At 39.0% G+C, this 19,496-nt stretch overlaps 1 protein-coding gene across 8 annotated transcripts in view; it reads right to left on the reverse strand.

Annotated features, from left to right (window-relative positions):
* The window catches only part of LOC150079283 (ubiquitin carboxyl-terminal hydrolase 48-like), a 955,076-nt gene that overhangs the window by 822,692 nt on the left and 112,888 nt on the right, over nucleotides 1–19,496 (reverse strand). The window lies entirely within an intron of this gene.

Below are 19,496 nucleotides of genomic sequence, written 5' to 3' on the forward strand. Positions count from 1 at the left end.
GTTAAACCAATAATACATTCTAATCTGAAAAAACATCAAATAAACAAATGAATTTAACAAACCAATCTTTTATACCTTAGCAAAACACATTTACAAACCATAATACACTGGTCATCATTGAAATTTTCTCATCTAAAAGGAGAACATGCTTTTAGCTCAAAATAAAGGGATAACAGATATCAGTGTAACAAAAAAATAAATAAATTTGTATATAATTCAGTAGGATTTACTTATGAAAATGCAGTGCACATTAGCAAGAAGTATGACTTCCATGAACAGTGGTACAAGCAGCCAAACAGTGCAGTATGGAGTAGAGAAGGTAGCAAATGATATCTTAGTGAAAATTCATCTCTGCTACTAGCACTTTTACTGTAAACCATTTTTGCAAGTTGGGCAAAAATGGCAGTGGGGCCGAGAGGTGGAGTTCAGTGAACATCCATTCGTACCCCAAATGTTTTCAATGGGTAACATATCTGATAAACATGCAAGCCAAGGAAGCATATCCACAATTGTTGGGATAGATATGATATATAATCATAACATATGCAAGCTTACACAGCATTAGCCAAAAAATAAAAATAAATAAATAAAAAAAATTTCCATTTTTACCTATCCATCCCCTCCAACAGTTTGTCTAGTTCTTCCTTGAATTTAACCAAAGCTATCCACTTCCATAACAGATAAAAGCTTGTTCAGCAATAAACCACCCAGTAGCTAAAGGCAAACTTCTGCACATCTATTCTGCAACCATCCTTCCTCATGAATAGGGGGACAGTTGGTTGGTTGTTGGGTTTTATTGGCGCATTAGCAACTAAGTCTATAATGTGCCGGGGGGGGACAGTAAATTTGAATTTGCTGTCCCCCATTCATCTGTGTAGTCTGAGCATGAGGAAGAATCCCATCAGCACTGAGCTTCCTCAATCCATTCAAAGCCTTAAATGCCTCAATCAAATCATCTTGCAGGTGCCTAGTCTCCAGATGCTGCAATTTGCAGAACTGAAGCCTTTCTTGGTAAGAGAACCCCTTTCTTTCCCTCACCATTTTTATAACCAATCTCATTGCCCTTCTCCGATACTATTTCAAATACTATTTACAAATCTCAGATACTATTTTAAAAAATATCACGAATAGTGTTTACAAAATAGTAGAGATGACAAGAAAGGGAAGAACTTCTCTTAGAATGGTTTCAACATAATTTCTTGTCACTGCACCATAAAAAATAACCCAACATGAATGGCTACTCTAATTGTGCACTCCCTATATTATGATTCCAGGTGCCGGCCCAGTGTGCCATTCTCTGATGCAGGCTAGACTAGTTGTCCCCAGCATGTCTCCAGATGCATATATAACCATAACTAGCTTTTTTTTTTTTTTGGTAGTTGTTGGTGCATTGGCTTCTGTGGCCATAATGCACCTCCCAAGGTTTTTGCAGTACTTTGATCCAAGCCCGAGGCGGGATTTGAACATACGACCTTTGGGTTGCCAGGCAGGCACTTTACCCACCTGGCTAGCCTGGTCAGCCCATAACTAGCTCCCAAACAGAAATGTGGTTTATCACTAAAGATGACAATACCCCATTCCTTTTCCCAATCAGTTCTCTCTCTCTTTCTGCATCATCAGACATGCTGCCAATGATGGAATGGCATCAGAGTATATGAGACAGCAGACAACAAGAACACAGATCACAGTCCTCTGCTAATCATGCTCCCTGACACAGGTGCAGATAGGAATGGCATTATGTTGTTGTTCTTATTTGGTTTTTAGGAGCATTAGCAACTAAGGCCATATTGCTCCGGGATATGCGGTAGTCATTCTCTGACCTTTCTGCATCCTCCGTATTTGGTGGTGACGGGCTCGAACCCGGTCTAATCAAGAAGCGTGTGCTACGCACTGCTGCTCCTTCCCACCTGGCTACGGAGGCGCCTGGCATTATGTTGAGAATCTGACAAATTGTGAGAGATATATTTCCTGTCATGAGTGGACAGATCCACTGATCCACCCATTCTGATGTTCTGTTGATGCTAGCAAATCCCTGGTGATATGTCCAACCATTTGGGCATCACAAACCAAGCAAACAGCAATTTGCCATATTGCCCATCAGCTTTCAACAGCCTAAAGATCCAACCCCCTTTCAAAGTCTATCAACTGTACATAACAACACCTGTGTATATTAAAGGTATTGCAGACCCATAGAACCTCCTTCACTCATCATTCTGGCACCTCTGTAGCCAGGTGGGCAGGAGCAGCAGTGCGTAGCACACGCTTCTTGATTAGACCGGGGTTCGAGTCCGTGACCACCAAATACGGAAGATGCAGGAAGGTCAGGGAATGACCACCGCATATCCCCGGAACAATATGGCCTTAGTTGCTAATGCTCCTAAAAACCAAATAACAACAACAACAACTCATCATTCTGTTTGCCTGCAAATGTTTATAATAATGCTCCTAAAAACCAAATAACAACAACAACTCATCATTCTATTTGCCTGCAAATGTTTATAAACAGTTTTATATTCAACTTCAGATTCCTACTTCAGGGTAGAAACAGACATGTTAATCATTTACATTCATATACCTAGCAATTATGCATGCAACTTTTCAGGTAAATCCATCCATTCTTTCTATGCAGGACAATTTCAATGATGAGCAGTCTGTGTGGTAAGCATATGCATATTTACAATGTGCCTAGGATTGTGCAGAGGACTCTGAATAATCCACACAGTCTCAGTTGTGTGAGAGCTATTGAAGAAAAATGACATTTTCACATTTATTGTTGAACATTAGTTTATATTACTTTCTTATTTATATTGGCAGATGATATTTCTGATAACACTTTCAGCTACTCCTGTTCTGACTAAATCAACATGTCTCCAACTATTTCTGAAGATGAATAATATCAGTAATAAAAGGTGTTCTGGCTGACCTACAAGTGTAAAGTAATGAAATGCCAGATAATATCCAGAAAGTTTGGTTATAATCTCTCTGAGATTATAACCTTCTTCTAGTAATGTGGATTATTGTGTAAAAATGCACAAAACTTTTAACGCTTCATGCTGTATTCGGCACCTCCATAGCCAGGTGGGCAGGAGCAGCAGTGCATAGCACACGCTTCTTGATTAGACCGGGATTCGAGCCCATGACCACCAAATACGGAGGATACGGAAAGGTCATATTGCTCCTGGGATATGACCACCGCATATCCCAGGAGCAATATGGCCTTAGTTGCTAATGCTCCTAAAAACCAAATAACAAACAAACAAGATAGTTGTATTGAAACTATAAAAATGCTATATTGAAGTGCACAGAAGAGCAGTTGTCATATTGTAATCTTCTGAGATTCACTGCGACTCAGAAACATTCAAGTTATACTTGAACTTAGACACTGAACAAAAGAAAAAGAATTTGATGTTAGTGTCAAAATTTCACTCAAAATAGTACATATGAAAGCTAAAATAGCAAAATAAAGTGGAAAAACAAAACAACTTTATGAACAGTACTTCACCAAAAACTAGATATTAGTGTGCTAATATCTAGTTTTTCCACTCCCCCCTTCCAAGGGAAGTGTTAAATACTGACCATTACCAAGAAATATTAACAGTTCATTTCCTTGCTATAAACTGATGAACAATGCTGGTTGCAATAAAATTAGACAAAATGTATAAACTAAAAATTCAATGACAGAATGTTTGAAGAATTATTTTGTGACTAGATAAATACAGTAGCAGACAAAAAACAGCATCACTTGTGAATTTTGCAAATAATGTGTTTTGCACTGCATTGTGGGTTGCAGAAATGTTCAAAATGCATTTGTTAGATGGGATATATATCTCTGTGAATGAAATCCAATAAAAAGACTCCACCTGATATACTTAATTGCCATAAATATCTTCCCAAAGGGTAAAATGCATAATTAATGGAAATATGAGAAATTGTGCAAATAGCAATCATGACAACCAAACATACATTTTATTGCATTTATGTGTACAAACTGAAATGACAAGTTAACGTAATAGTATTATGTACTGTAAATCAGCAAATAAGTCTGCAATATTTTGTTGTTCCTCCTCGAACTGCAATCACAGCCTTGCAACAATCTGGCATAGAGTTAATCAACTTCCAGATATACGGTTGCCAAATTTCATAGTACCATCCCCTTTACAAGACTCTCCTGCAGCTGAATCTTACTTGTTGGCTTCTTCTGAGAAATTTTAGACGACATTACGTACCAGCAATTTTCAATAGGGTTCAAATCAGCACTGTTGCCAGGCCAGTCCAACACTGTAATGCTAGCATTTCTGAGGTATCACTGCACCTTAAGGGAGAAAAACAAGGGAAAACATTGGCAGAAGTATGTTTTAAACCTTGTGAGACAAGAAGACAAACTCATCATTAAATCAAAATACCATAAAACTTACCAATTTTGCTATGTGTCAAGGTGTTGAGTCCTGTTGAAAAATGCAGTTTTGGACAGCTTGGTGATCCCTAATAACAGGTTTCAGGCACTCCTCCAAGATGGCAGTGTAGGTTTCTGCATTCATCGTTCTGTTAATAAACTTAATTCGCCCCACCCCTTTGCTTGTTATGCATCCCCAGACCATCTAACCGACAGGGAACTTTACAGTCGGTGTTATGCAGTTGGTATGCCTCCGATTTTCGTCTTCTGACATATCGCTTCCCATCCAAGCCATGCAGGTTGAATTTCAATTCGTCAGAAAAAATGGTGTCCCATTGCTCTTTTGTCCAGGAAACATGCGTTTTAGCCCAAGCAAGTCGCTTCTTCCTCATTTGTTGGACCACAAAGGCTTCTTCTTCTTCTTGGGCCAATAGACATGCAGACCACATTCCAAAAGGCGTCTTTGGATAGTTCGTGCACTTGTTTCAACACCAGAGGTCATCTCAAAGTCCAGTTTTAGATCAGGAGCACTAGCATGGCGATTACAAAAGGCATGGCCGTTTCAAATATCGATCTTGGGAAGGCGTAGTCACTCCCTTACGGCCTGATCCAGGTCTTCACTTCACATCACTGGCTTCATGCTTAATTTCAGCACCCGGGATACTGTTGACTGGTAGCGGCCTATTTTATCAGTGATAGCACACGTAGAAAGTCCTTCCTGGGACAGGGCAACAGTTACACTTTTTTTTCTTGGTGTCAAGTGAACATATGGAGCCATGCTTACACCTCCTATTAATGAGCGCATGTACCCCTCCAACACCATATTTATAGAAACGGCTGATGCAATATCTTGCAATTACTGTCTGATGCAATAGAAGTGTTATTTGACACAATACCTGCTTTGCGACAAACAAAATGACTATAATCAAACAATATCTTATACATTTCACTACAAATGTTACTTTTTTTTTAAGGTGGCATAATTTTTTTTGTCTGCCACTGTAGGTTGTTTGCATTTTTTTCCTGATCTTCAGCAGGACTGTCCTGTTGAGAGCAAAGATGGGAAAATTATCATCTCCCTTTAATTTGATAGACAATAACAAGAAGACAGAGATATGCCACAGAGTTGTCGTGAAAAGCTGCTTCCAGTTCAAGATAGGTTATTACCATTTGTGCTTTGGCATTAAAAGTCTCTGTTACTTTTAACTGTTTATTGTGACAGTTGAGCAGGAGGGGAATCTGGCTAAAGAGAGCTATTGCACTGGCTTGCATCAAGTAGAAAGACTTTTGCCAGAGTCTAGTGTAGGCAAAACAACCAATAAGACTTAAAAAAAGTCTTCTTTGGATATTGTTTGACAACATACTTATTCCACTTGGCACAAAAACTCATGGAGGAATGCACATTAAAACCCATGGTAGTAGCAGGACAGCTCAAAGGTGCCCCTTGAAAATAATGTTCCTGCATTAATCAATGATTAAAATTCTGAAATTTTTTCTACCATCTAAATCTAGCCAAACATTTACTGCAAAGTGTCAGAAGTGACTTTCTTATAGTTTTAATACAGAAAATACAGAAATTGAATGTGAGAATCTATCAGGTGTTCCACTACCATTTTTGTAACTATTTGGATTTCACAGAAGAAAGGCATGGCACTAGACAAGCACTAACACAGTGTTTATATAAAGTTTCAGGTTACTTGTTTGACAACATACCTATTCCACTTGGCTGGGAAAACAAAACCCAAGTAATGATCACATTAAACCCATGGTGTAGCAAGACAGTTCAAAGATGACCCTTGAAAGTAATGTTCCTGCATTAACTGCAATAGTTTCTGAAGTGACTTTCTATGGTTTCTTATAGAAATTGAGTGTGAGAACCTGTCAGTTGTCCACCATTTTTGCAACTACATGTATTTGGATTTTGTATGAAGAAAGGCATGGTACTGGACAAACACTGACACTGTGTTTCTATAGTGTTTCACGTTACTTGTTTTTCTTTCCCACTAAGTCAATAAACATCTACCATCTTACCCTATTGAATATACATAAGGCTTTTAATTTTTATAATAAAATTTATATATATAATAAACAGAAATATATGCAAAGTGCAATTTGAAATTTCATGCACTTAATGGTCTTTTAAATTGCAAAATGGAAAAGACTAAGAGACTGATGTTGCTATTTTATACCTAATACATTTTTCTTTGTAATTTTTAGTGAAATTAATTTTTTTCTGGTTTTTTTTTTTTTTTGAAAATAAAAAGGTGCCAAAACTTAAATATATTTTTTAAAACTTAAAAAGTACATAGACAAAAGTTCGATTTAATTTGAGGGTAATTGGTGCAACAACAAACAGGCTGTAATGCCAACAGCAGTAAATGAATATAAACAGTTATAAAAGTAAAGACAAAAAGATGATAAAAGATAAGAGTGACCCATGAAAATTGGTCACAAGGGCAGACAAAAGGATTTGCACACAATATAAGAATAAAAATCATCAAAAAGGCATAAACAATACATAAAGAAATATTTAAAGTATATTTAACAAAAGAATTTATAAATAAATAAATATAGCCAACAAATGGACATTGTCAGATATTATCTGACTGAGTATATACAATTCAGTCAGATGGTTAAAAGCAATAAAACATATGCTGGTGTTCAAAGAGAGTGCATCACCTAGGAATTTCACATTTCTAACCCTTTTTCTTGATGGTATGTTACATTAATGACTAGCATCACAAATAAAAATATAAACAAAAGATATTTATTAATAGTTAAGGCAAAGCTAAGTAACACTTGACAGGTATACTCTCAAAATATTCCAAAATGAGCATTTGCAACCTTTATACAACAGTTTTGGTAAACACAACAATTATGTCTGAAATGTTATCAGAAGCTCTCAATTTGCTTCAGTTTAACATTTTAAATGTAAAACAAAATGAAAAGTTCACACGTGCAAACTAATATTTTGTTGAACTGCCTCTAGCCCTGATGACAACAGCACACTGTCGAGGCATTGACAAGATCAATTTCTGAAGATAATCAACTGATAGACCGTGGTTCCAAACACAAATATGGCATCCTCAAGTTCACGAAGGGCCTTTGGTTTCTTTCTGGCAACTGCAGATTCCACACGATGCCAACAGTTCTCTATAGGATTCAGATCCGGCTGTTTCCTGGCCAGCTAACAGTTGTAATGGACCATACTTCCAACCATGTTTTCACCTGTAACAAATGTTCAACATTACTGTTGAACTTATAATGCAGAAATGAAGCTAACATAACTACAGAAGTGCCTACTTATACTTTTCGCCTGATGACAAGGAGTAGAGTCGTCCTGAAAGATGCAATTACTTGGCAAGTTGAAATGTCTCTAATGGTTGGCAGCAATTTGCCTTCCAATATAGTCAGGTATCCATTGGCATTTACAGAACCTTTTATAAACTGCAGGTGACCTACTCCTCGATACAAAATGCACCCCCATATCATTTGACTGTTAGGTTGTTGTTGTTATTTGGTTTTTAGGAGCATTAGCAACTAAGGCCATATTGCTCCGGAGATATGCGGTGGTCATTCCCTGACCTTTCCGCATCCTCCGTATTTGATGGTCACAGGCTTGAACCCCGGTCTAATCAAGAAGCGTGTGATTACTCACTGCTGCTCCTGCCCACCTGGCTACGGAGGCACCTGACTGTTAGGTAATTTCTGGATGGTATTCTTAACCACGTCTACAGCGAATTGTTTGTCACCCATCAGAGCCATGCAGGTTGAATTTCTTTTCATCCAAGAAAATAACTGACTTCCACTGCTCAGGGATCCATTTGACATGCTCGTTACACCAAATTAATTGGCCCTTTTCCATTTTTTGTGTGAGGAGGGGCTTCCTCTTAGGACGATGGGTTCCAAGTCCATTTTTGAAGAGATGTTTTCTGACTGTTACTGCACTTGCTACCACTCCTGTATGTTCTTCCCATTCTCTTTTCCACTCAGACAAAGAAGCTTTACGGTTTTTAATTCATAAGCACTTCAAAACGAGGTCCTGTTTTGGCGGAGAGAACCCTTTGCATCTGGTTCCTTTTTTCCTATCAGCAGAACCAGTATTCTTGAGTTTGGAAAGAAATCTACTCACTGTCGACTGATTACAACATACTCTATAAGCAATATGGTGGGAATACCATCCTTCCTCACGTAAAGCAACAATAGCACTGTTTCTTTGTGGCATCAGCTGCATGTAACTCGACATCCTGACACAGGCAATGAATGACTGCAACTCTTGCAGAGCGTGCTTATATAGCTGAAAGTAACAGCTGATGTAATATTATGTCATCACCTATGCATGTCAATCTTATCTGATGCAATCTGTAAGAAATATTGCCATATACTTACATTATTCAGATGACAATTATAATTTTAAGGGGTGATGCACTTTCTTTGAACACCAGTGTATATCATTCGTGACTAAAATGTGGACATTCAATTAAAAATATGTCTAATGGTTAAAAAGGTGAAGCAATCCTCACACATAAGAGGGTCATCTACCCACAGCAAGAATGAATGTGTAAGATGACTGTGTCCTATGCAGAGTCAAGCAAGAACAACTTCCTCTCTACATTTTCTGCACAGAGTGGACTGCAATCCACTCTGTGCCGATAATTTTATCTGATACAACTTCTGATCTTTGGATTACAGGATTTATCTGATACAACTTATTTATGGCCTGTCCATGCCATGATTGTGGCAATTGGGAATGTAATATACTTTGCATTACCTGTCTATAAAGGAGACTAGCAGGCCAGTACTGTTCTGGGATTGGGCTGATCAGGCTCAGCTTATGCCAAATCATTACACTTGATCCCAAAGTGGCTTGGGATCCAGCAGCAGCAGATATTAAATGTAGATTCATAAAGAGAATGTAACTTCTGCTGAACCTGGGAAAGAACAGGGTAATGATTAAATCTTATTATTGATAAAGCCTGTAATGCATGTAAAGAATCCATGTATACAATACTCCACTGATAATTATTGCGTTAAAAGTGATCCAAGGCTAGCTCTATGGCATACAACTCTGCCATGTACATACTGTACTCATGTGGCATCTCAGAAAACATTCCGCCTGGAAAGATTGCAGAGGATCCCACAGAAAACTGATTTCAAGCCATCAGTGAAGAGAGGCAGTAAATCAGAGTAAGCTGATTGATGGGCAGCACAGAGTTGTATGTAGACACGGTGAAGTGCTGGCCTTTCCCCTGATATTAAAGAAGAAGCTGCATGGTGGAATGTGAGCATGACAGGGTGGAAGGGGTTGCCATGGTGACTGGGAAACATTGTCTACCATGATGTTAAGCTCTCTGAGCAGCTCTTGAACACATATACCAAAGGGATGATTGGTAGTTTGCCATGTGTTATAGAGATTTTCCCATTATGGCTCGGTATTTTTTGTACATTCCATGTCATGTTTGCAATTCTTACTGCAAATAATGTTGCGGTGAGGATGGATCCCTGGGTACACCTCCTCTTGTTCAAATTATTTGGATAAATTGTTCATATATATAATTCACATTGGAGTAGGCAGTTTTGTATAAATTAGGGTAACTGACCTCTCAAGCCGAAAGAATGAAGATCTTGAAGTACATCGTACCACCAGGTAGCATCAAAGGCTTTCTCAATATTGAGATTAATCATGACCAGACGTCTCCTTATGAAGGCATTAGGATGTTTGCTTCTGCTTTCATCTTCACATCTAGAGTGGACCAATTCTTTTGAAACTCGTACTGGTTACTGCTTTAGCAAGTTGTTAGTTTCCAACTTGCTAAAGGCAGTGGCGGTGGTGTGGGATTTAATGACACAAGGGCTACTGAGGCCAAACTGTGTCTGTTCATAGTTTATTTAAAGGAGATTCTATAGTTTCTGAATTACATATATTAGTATAGACCACTACTCTTCAAGTATAGCAAGAGTTCTATATTTGTATCATTTCCAAGGAAATGGGATAAAATCTGTGCATTCTGGAAAATGACTGGAAGGTGCTTAAGAAGATGGATAAATAACAAAGACAGTCAACCAGTAAATAAGAGACCATAGGTCAAGTGTGACAGAACATGCATTGGGTCAAATTTTCTCCAAATAGTAATGAGATGAGTAAGGTGTGTATGCCCAGTTCTCAGTCTTGCCACTGCCACTTCCTCTCATCTGTTTCATCTGAATCTGGAGAGTGTCAGCTTTAGATGTTATTTTATCTAATAAGTTTTTGTTAGTGTTAAGCACCATCCAGTCATTTTACAGGTTTGTGTCGAGTTATTGTAACAGGCCTTGCAAATTATAGACTTGTAATCTGCATAAAGAACCTGAGGGTTTGATTTAAGTTGTGTTTTGTTTTTTGTTTTTTTGGCACATCAGCAACATAAGCTATAATGTGCCAACAACATCAAATCAATAAAAACAGTTATAAAATAGTAAAAGATAAAAAAGCAATAAAAGATTACTGTCACTTATGAAAACTGGTTGCTATGTCAAAAAGAATTAAAAGGTATATAACAGTACAGAATTTTCAAAAAAGGGTATAAAATCAGTAAGAGACATAAATCGTTTGTGTCTAAAAGAAGGACATTCAGTTAAAATATGTTTAATGGATAAAATGGTGTTGCAGTCCTCACACACAGGAGAGTCATCCACCCTCAGCAAAAAAGAATAAATAAGACGATTATGTCCTATGAGGAGGTGACCAAGAACGAGTTCCTCTCTATGGTTCCTGTGCAGACTAGACAGCCATGTTTCGATTACAGGCTTAAATTGATACAACCTATTTGTAGCCTGTCCATGCCATGTTTGTTGCCACTGGGAGTATTATAAACTTCTTAACTCTTGCTTGTAGTCTGTATATGGGGGACTAGGAAGCTGCAATCAGCACTCTGGGATTATGCTGATCTGGTTGCATCATCTGTCAGATCATTACCCCTGATCTCAATGTGGCTTGGGATCCAGCAGAAATGAATATCAAATTCAGATTCACAAAGAGAATATAACTTCTACTGAGCCCTAGACAGGACTGGATGAGGACTGCATCTCATCATTAATAAGGCCTGTAACATGCTTAAAGAATCTGTGTATTAGTTCTAATGTGGTCCAAGGCTAGTTCTATAGCATACAACTGTGCTTTCTGAGAAGATTTCCCAGGAACCTTCTCAGAAACCATGCTATTTGGGAAGGCCACAGTTGATCCCACAGATGACTGTACTGTACATGTGGCCTTAATGGGTAATGCTGCAGTTTGGGGAATGTTCTCAGAAACCATGCTATTTGGGAAGACTCTAGTTGATCCCACAGATGAAGCTGATCAGAGAGCCATCAGCAAAAACAGGCAGGAAACCAGAATAAGTATATCAATGGACAGAATAAAGTTGCAGGTAGACAGATGGTGAAGTGCTGGCATTTCCGCTGTTGTTAAGGAAGAAGATGCATGGTGGAAAATGGGCATGCCAAGGTGGAAGAGGTTGCCTTGGGGACTGGGCAACATTGTTTATTGTGATGTCAACCTCTCTGAAAAGCTCTTGGATACAAATACCAAAGGGTCTGTTCACAATGTGACAGTTGTCATAGATATTTTCCCATTGTGGCTTGAAAACGGATTTCCATGTAGGGTTGTCTGGCAGGAATTTCAGCTTAAAAGTATATTTTAGTGACAATTGCTTTCATTGGAGTGACAGATTGACAGTCCCTTCCGTTGCTTTGAAGTATAAATTCTGCACAGGGGATGTTCTAAATATTCCAGTAGCAACACAGAGGCTTGATGGTGAACTGAGTCTAGCCATCAATGTGCACTGTTTCTAGCATATGCATACACTTGGGCCATAACCTAATTTAGAATGGACAAGTGAACAATAGAGATGGAGTAAAGTGCAGCAGTCTGCTCCCCAATTATTTGAGGAGACTGCATGTAAGAAGTTCAGTCCCCTTGTGCACTTTGTCTGTGAGTGATATGTGATAAAAATGTCAACTTATTATTGAATACAAGCCTCAAAAATGTTGTCTCCGTTGCTACTGGGATGATGTTCGGTCCAAGGCTGTTCCAGTTCAGGGTGAAGATTCCATTCTCAACAAAAGTGTACACAGTCTTCTGAGGTGAGAACTTTAAACCAATAGCCACTGCCCAAGAGTTGAAGTGTCAATGGTATGCTGCAATTGTCTTTCAATAACCCTCTTTTAAGATATTAGCATTAGTAGAGGCATATGATGTAAGAAAGCAAACTTATATAGCATCAGCCAAATAAAAAAAATAAAAAATACCTTCCCATTTCACCCATCCATTCACTCCAAATCCTTCTCTAGTTCTGTCATGAACTTATTTAAGTTGTCAACCTCCACTACAACAGATGAAAGTTTGTCCCAACTATCAACCACAGGCTGGCTAAAGGCAAATTTCCGCACATCTATTCTACAATTGTCTTTCCTCAATTTGAATCTATGTCCCCTCAGGTGAGTAATCTGAGCATGAGAAAGAATCCCATCAGCACTGAGCTTGCTCAAACCATTCAAGGCCTTATACACCACAATCAGATCACCTCAGAGGTGCCTAGTCTCCAGATGCTGCAATTTGCAGAACTTAAGCCTTTCTTGGTAAAAAGAATCCCTTGTGCCATTCACCAATCTAATGCCCTTCTCTGCACTCGTTCCAGCAGCTCTACATCCTTCCTCAAATGAGGTATCCAGACCTGTATGCAGTACTCAAAGTGTGGCCTGACCATTCCCTTATACAAGAGAACAATCACCTCCTTATTCCTGCTAGCAAAATTCCTGTATATCATTGACAAGACACCATGAGCTACTCTTGCAGACTGTCTGCACTGATCAGAAAACTTCATATCTGACTGCACAATTATCCCCAGGTCCTTTTCATTCTCCACTACCCTGAGTGTAGTACAACACAGTTGGAATGTTACTCTGGGATTACTGCTGCCCATATGCAGTACTTTACATTTGTCAACTGTATATGTTGTCAATATCTTTTAAGAACCTGAAAGCATTAGCCATTGCCCAAAAGTTGGAGTGGTCAATGGCATGCTGCAATTGTCTTTCAATAACCCTCATGTTGCATGACTATAAAAAGATGCTAAAGTCATCAACAACACTGTTGATGTCATATTGATGCTAAAGTCATCAACACTGTTTACATTGGAGGAAGTTATTCAGTAACAGAATTAACCTTGAAAGCAAAAAGTGCAACACTCAGAACTGACCCTTGGGGGGGGACTCCCTCATTATGGCAAAAAGGTCGAGAGAGAGAGAGAGAGAGAGAGGACCCACACGAACTTAGAATGAGTAGTTCAGTAAAAAATATTTAATAAAAAGAGCTAGGTGGCCTCTAAAACCAAGATTATAGATATCTTTTAAGATTCCAAATTTCCAACCCATGTCATAGACTTCTTCTATATCAAAGAAAATCGACACTCGGTGCTTGCATTTGAGGAAAGCATCTTGAGTAGATGTTTCTAGTCTTATTAAATAGTCATTTGTTGACTTGTTCCTTAGGAAACCACATCATACTTTGGAAAGGAGGTTATTTGCTTCTAGATATCATGGGCGGGCATTGATTATTCTTTCCAGGATCTTGCACAAGCATCTTTTCAGAGCAATCAGGTGGTAATTATTCAGAAATATGGATCCTCTCCTGCCTTCGGGAAGGCAAGCATAATTGCTTCATGCCAGGAGTCTGGAAACTGGTCTTCAAGATAGATTTTGTTGTACAGGCACAGCAGCCGATCTATAGATTCAAATAAACGATGTTTAATCATATCATAATGGATATAATTTGGCACTCGCCTGAGAGAGAGATAGTGCTGCTCTTTCATTTCCTGTTCTGTTAGAGGCAGGTTGTATGCCTCACGGTTATTTGAAGACAACTTCAAATGCTACCTTTCAGCTTTTTGTGTGAGTGGCAGAAACTCGGGGGGGGTTCAATAGACACTTTAGTAAATGTCTTCTCTGGAGTTTTCACTATTATAGCGTTAGCTCTGCAGTTGCATTTCCACTATGTTCTAGGATCAATGTAGTGTACGATGTGTATCGGCCCTTCATTTTCTGGACTTTATCCCAGACCAACTTAGGTGACACCATCTGGTTGATGGAAGATGTAAAGTAGATCCAAGATTTCTTCTGACTATTGACATCTAATGTAACATGTTTTGGTGTAGTGCATGTTTGAAGGCTATTAGATTATCTTTGGTGGGATAAAGATGAAATATCCACATACACCTTGTTTCGAGCCTTCTTGCTACTATGCATTCCGCCATGGTTTTGGAAATGGTGGACATTGTCTCAATGTCTTCAAAATTGCAGTTGCCACTGCCTGGATAATACTTTCTGTGATGCACTTTACTATGTCATTAATTGGCTCCTTGCTGACTACATGGGCATTAAATGATAGCCAGCAAGGAGCCAATTAATTAATGCTCTCCTTCTCTCCTCTCTATGTATACATGGAAAGTTGAAGACAACCTTTATGACAGTGATCACTTCCCTGTGATGTCCACCCTTTATAACGGGAACCATCCTGTCCATTTAGGATACCATGGTGGAAGATCGATCATAGAGAGGTCAATAGCAGTAAATGTACAGGTAAGCATGTGGAAAAAGGTGTCAGAACTCACATTTAGAAGGGCCAGATCATTGTTTTTCTGCATGTACTCTATAGTTCGATGCATTCCACTGATATCAGCACTACCCCTAAAGTGTCTATTGAAACATCCTAACCCTCCCCCCAAGTTTCTGCCCCTCACACAAAAAGCTGAAAGGCAGCATTTGAAATTGCCTTCAAATAACTGTGAGGCATACAACCAGCCTTTCACAGAAAGGGAAATGAAAGAGCAGCAGCAACTGCTGATGAGATCATCCAAGGTCTGCCCGGGGGATGTTGTTCACAGCTAGCAAATGGAACAAACAGTCAAGAGGAAGCCTACTGTAAGACGAACTGCTACTGCCTCCAAGTTGGTGGTAAGTAGCATAGCTTGAAAAGGGGAATAGTTATCCACAAGAATGGCACCACCTCCAATGAGCAGATCTATCCCCAGCTCTGTCTTTGCAAATAACTGAATAGTTATGCAAGCAAGGGTCCTTGTGTGCCTTTAAATACGTCTCCTGTAAGTAAAAGCAGGTTGGCTCGTGTTTACATAGGAGGGCTTTGATGTCATCACTATTCCAATGGAATCCACAGCAATTTCATTGTAAAAATTTAAATGTGGCCATTATTTCGATTTGTTTGATCTGGCTTTGGTTTCTCTTTGTTTTCTCTCTTTGTTTTTGGATTTACCCTTTTTTGGAAAAAAAAAGGATGCTGTCCTGTGTCCATTTCTTTCTTATCTGTGAATAGTTCAAAAACTGAGTTACCTGGGCCTTCTCCACTTCAAATCCATTTTTTCTTGGGTTAGTGGTGACTCTTCCAGTTCCCTCAGACCATGAGGGTAGAGACATGGCACTGATATGGTTGACCCTTTGACCCTTGTAAGAGAACCCACTAGCCGATTGATCCTGGTCAAGCTATCCAGGATCATCCACCTTGTCGAAGCAGAGGCCAGAGTAGTATGCTGAAGCTGGGTTTCTCAACCACCAGATCCCTCTTTCCAAATTTCCGTGGGTCACAGTGCACAGTAAACATGCTGGATTCCTATTATTTTATTCTGTAATATTATTTTAGACTGTCGGCATTGGATCCCAGTGATGCTAATATGGAGAACCGGCAGTATCACTGGGAGGACCCCTCACCATGTACAGATGCCCACATTGAGGGATGAAATCTGAGGGCATTATGAGACTACAGAAAGAGATTGCTTAGCAGCAAGGTTGGCAGTTTCATTTCCTCAAATGCCAGCATGTCCCAGCAAAATGTTACTGAGTGATTGGACTTACTGCAGAAGAGTAACTGGTAGTGAACATTTATTCGTGTAGGACAGGAAGAGAAATTCTCCCTTATGGCAGAGATTGCACTGAAAGAGCCAGTATAGATTAGGGCAGACAAAATGGAAAAGTCAACAATCCAGTGAAGTGCTAACTTTATGGCATATATAATCTGGTCATATATGGTTCAGCAGTGAAGATACTGCATACAACTGGCAACAAGGCTGTAACTGTAAATGAATAAAAAACTGCAGCACCTAGTGTACTGTTAGTTTTTGAACTGTCAATACAGTAGATGCCATACAGGAATGCTTGTAAAATATATATTAATACATCAATTTTACAGGCACTGGAGTTGTGAGTAGCATGGGCTGGCTGCATGCAACTGTCTGATATTGCAGGAAGATATAACATATTTCCTGATGGAGGATGCATATAGTTACAACGTCAATTAGGGTGAAATCATAGTTAATGGCAAGTATTAGTGCCTCATATCTATTTACGTGGCTGGAAATGTAAATAACAACAGAGATGTGTGTTTTAATGTATATGGCCCACCTTCCCTCTGATTTTCTCTCAATATAAACAAAGTATTATATCTTTTTTTATATTGAGGTACAAGAAACAGATTCTTCAATTTTCTTAAGCACATCTCTGCCAAGCATAAGATGTCAAAATATTGTGAAAATAGCAGCTATTCGGGGGACCTAGTTTATTAAGGATGCTCTGCACATTCTAACACATAATCCTGACAATACTGAAACATCCTAACCCTCCCCCAGAGAATTCTGATCACAGTTGCTGCTCTAAAGGACTTTGTTGCATGGGATGCTTCAAGCTAGCTTGATTTTTACTGGTCTCAGTTGAATTAACTGTACTGGCTGTTCAAAGAAGATAGGCTCATTAACTTCATTCTTAGATTTTTGGGGCCTCATAATGAACTTTATATTCTCTGATCACTCCAGCTCTGAGTAAAGTGAGCACAGAACGTTGAATTCATCAAGTTAATATTTAACATTTCATAGTGTCAAATATCACATACCCAACTGTCTGGATTGAGGGTGTTGCATATCCAGTGAGAATGATTCCTCTGAATTAAATTTTAAAAAATGCATTTGTTAGTTTCTTTGTTAGTAGCTGGTGTGCAATTGCTGTCCGGTTCAATGCTTCTTTGATTGCAGATGCTATCAGTTCAGGCTTAGTAGGGTGCAACTATTAATGAAAAACTTCTGATTGGTTTTTGTACTAATACTCTAAATTTTGTGAGTTCATTTTGTACAATTCTGATATTACTCTAGCCCTTGTCATTTGCACTGAGGTTACTCTCTCTTTCTTCTATCTCAGAGCCTAACTGAGGTTACGCTCTGAGATAGAAGAAAGAGAGTGAATTTGGCAGCAACATTGGTGTACAAAGAAGTACTGGCTTGGTACTCCAGCACAGGGAAAAGCACCATTGGTAACTCTGTCGGGGAGCAGGTACACTCTTGGAAGGGAGCCCTTCCCTCAACAGGAGCAGAGAGTTCATGTCCCCTTAAGACCAGGTCCTGTGCAATTTCCATGACATCATCATCATATTTGGTACTTTTAATCATCTGGGGTTACATTATTATGATGCACTGGGAAGAGTTATCTGGCTTGATGCTTGCTAATGTTTGTGAAATGAGTACTTCTGCTTGATCAGGAGGGTGGTCCAACAGATGTTGCCGTGTGTGGGTGAGAATTTTTATTTCTGAAGTCCAGTCCAGTTGAACTGACTGGAAAGTGGCCAATAAGCACACATTCTGTTTGGGAAACAACATCAATAGGTGGCAAAACTACTACCCAATCAATCTGAGTCAATTTTTGATCTGGACAAGTCGGGGGGGGATAGAGATGACTGGTCTTTTTACTAATGGCAGGTGGACCTTTCAGTTGTGCTTATGTCCTTACAAATCAGACTCACTGGTCAGAACAGTTGTGAACTGATTCTTTTGCATTCTGAAATGCAGCAGCTGGGTTAGTGAGCATGCCTATTTCCCAGATGTTCTGAACTTGCTTCTTTTCCTTAAATGTAGGGAAATTCTACTTAAGCTTATTTTTCTTACATTGGTTAGAAATTTACATGTCAAGGCCACATACTTTTGTTCCCAGAAATTCATGTGATTAAGTTCAAGTGATGGGCAATGGCTAAGATTGCATATCAGCAATAGTTGCAATGAGCATGAAGAAATAATGTTAACAATATTTCAACAAACAAGTTAGTGCAAAGCAACGTTTTAGTTACATCTTATATTGTGAACACCTTCACAGTGAGTTGCCAGGTATTGCACCACCTCGAATAAGCAATGTTTCCCCAGCAGAGAAGACTAACGTTACTAATTCTCAGCGGATACCACCAACCAGACAGCACCGTTTCGAAGCTTGTTAACTCATCGGTGAGCAGATAGGTATCCCAGTGACACAATGAGTGGCATAAACTTCCTAACTGGGTTGTCACTCACTGTATCACCAGGATACATACCCACCCACAGATGAGAGGCCAACAAGCTTCGAAACAGTACCGTCTGGGGGGTAGTATCCACCAAGAATAAGTAACATTATTCTTCTCTACAGGGGAAGCATTGCTTATTTGAGATAGTGCAATACCAAGCAACTCATTTTAAAAACATTCACAATATGAGATGTAACAAAAACAATGCCACTTCACATACTGTCAGTAGGATCACCGGCCTCCCCACACCTGGTGGAAAAGACCTGGAGTTCAAGTCCCGTCTATGACAGGAGGAATTTTTATGGGCTTTTTTTTACAAAGTGGCCAAGTTAGGCGGTCTCAAGCGAGAGTAGCATGGTTTTTTTCTCCCAGAAACACGTGTTTTTTTGTCCACAAAAACAGAAAATAGACCTCAATACATATGCAATTTACAGACAATACACACACAGAGCAATATGGCCTTAGTCGCTGATACTCCTAAAATCCTACCACTTCACCTACTTCAGTGATCTACTATAAACTAAAATGATGCTTTGCATTAATTTGTTGTCTAGTAAATTTCCTTTAGTCTGAGGTTTTCAACCCTAAACCCTTTTTAGCACTTATTTTTTCTTAATAAAAATTCAGTGCTAAAGTCCCAGGAACCAAATAGCCCTGAAATGGCTATCTGATTGGTGGTATCCACTGAGAATCAGTAACAGTAGTCTTCTCTACTGGACAAGCATTACTTATTCGAAGTATAAC

The sequence above is a fragment of the Mastigoproctus giganteus genome, chromosome 10 (assembly GCF_048544385.1).
Source record: "Mastigoproctus giganteus isolate SK-2022 chromosome 10, ASM4854438v1, whole genome shotgun sequence".
Taxonomy (NCBI): domain Eukaryota; kingdom Metazoa; phylum Arthropoda; class Arachnida; order Uropygi; family Thelyphonidae; genus Mastigoproctus; species Mastigoproctus giganteus.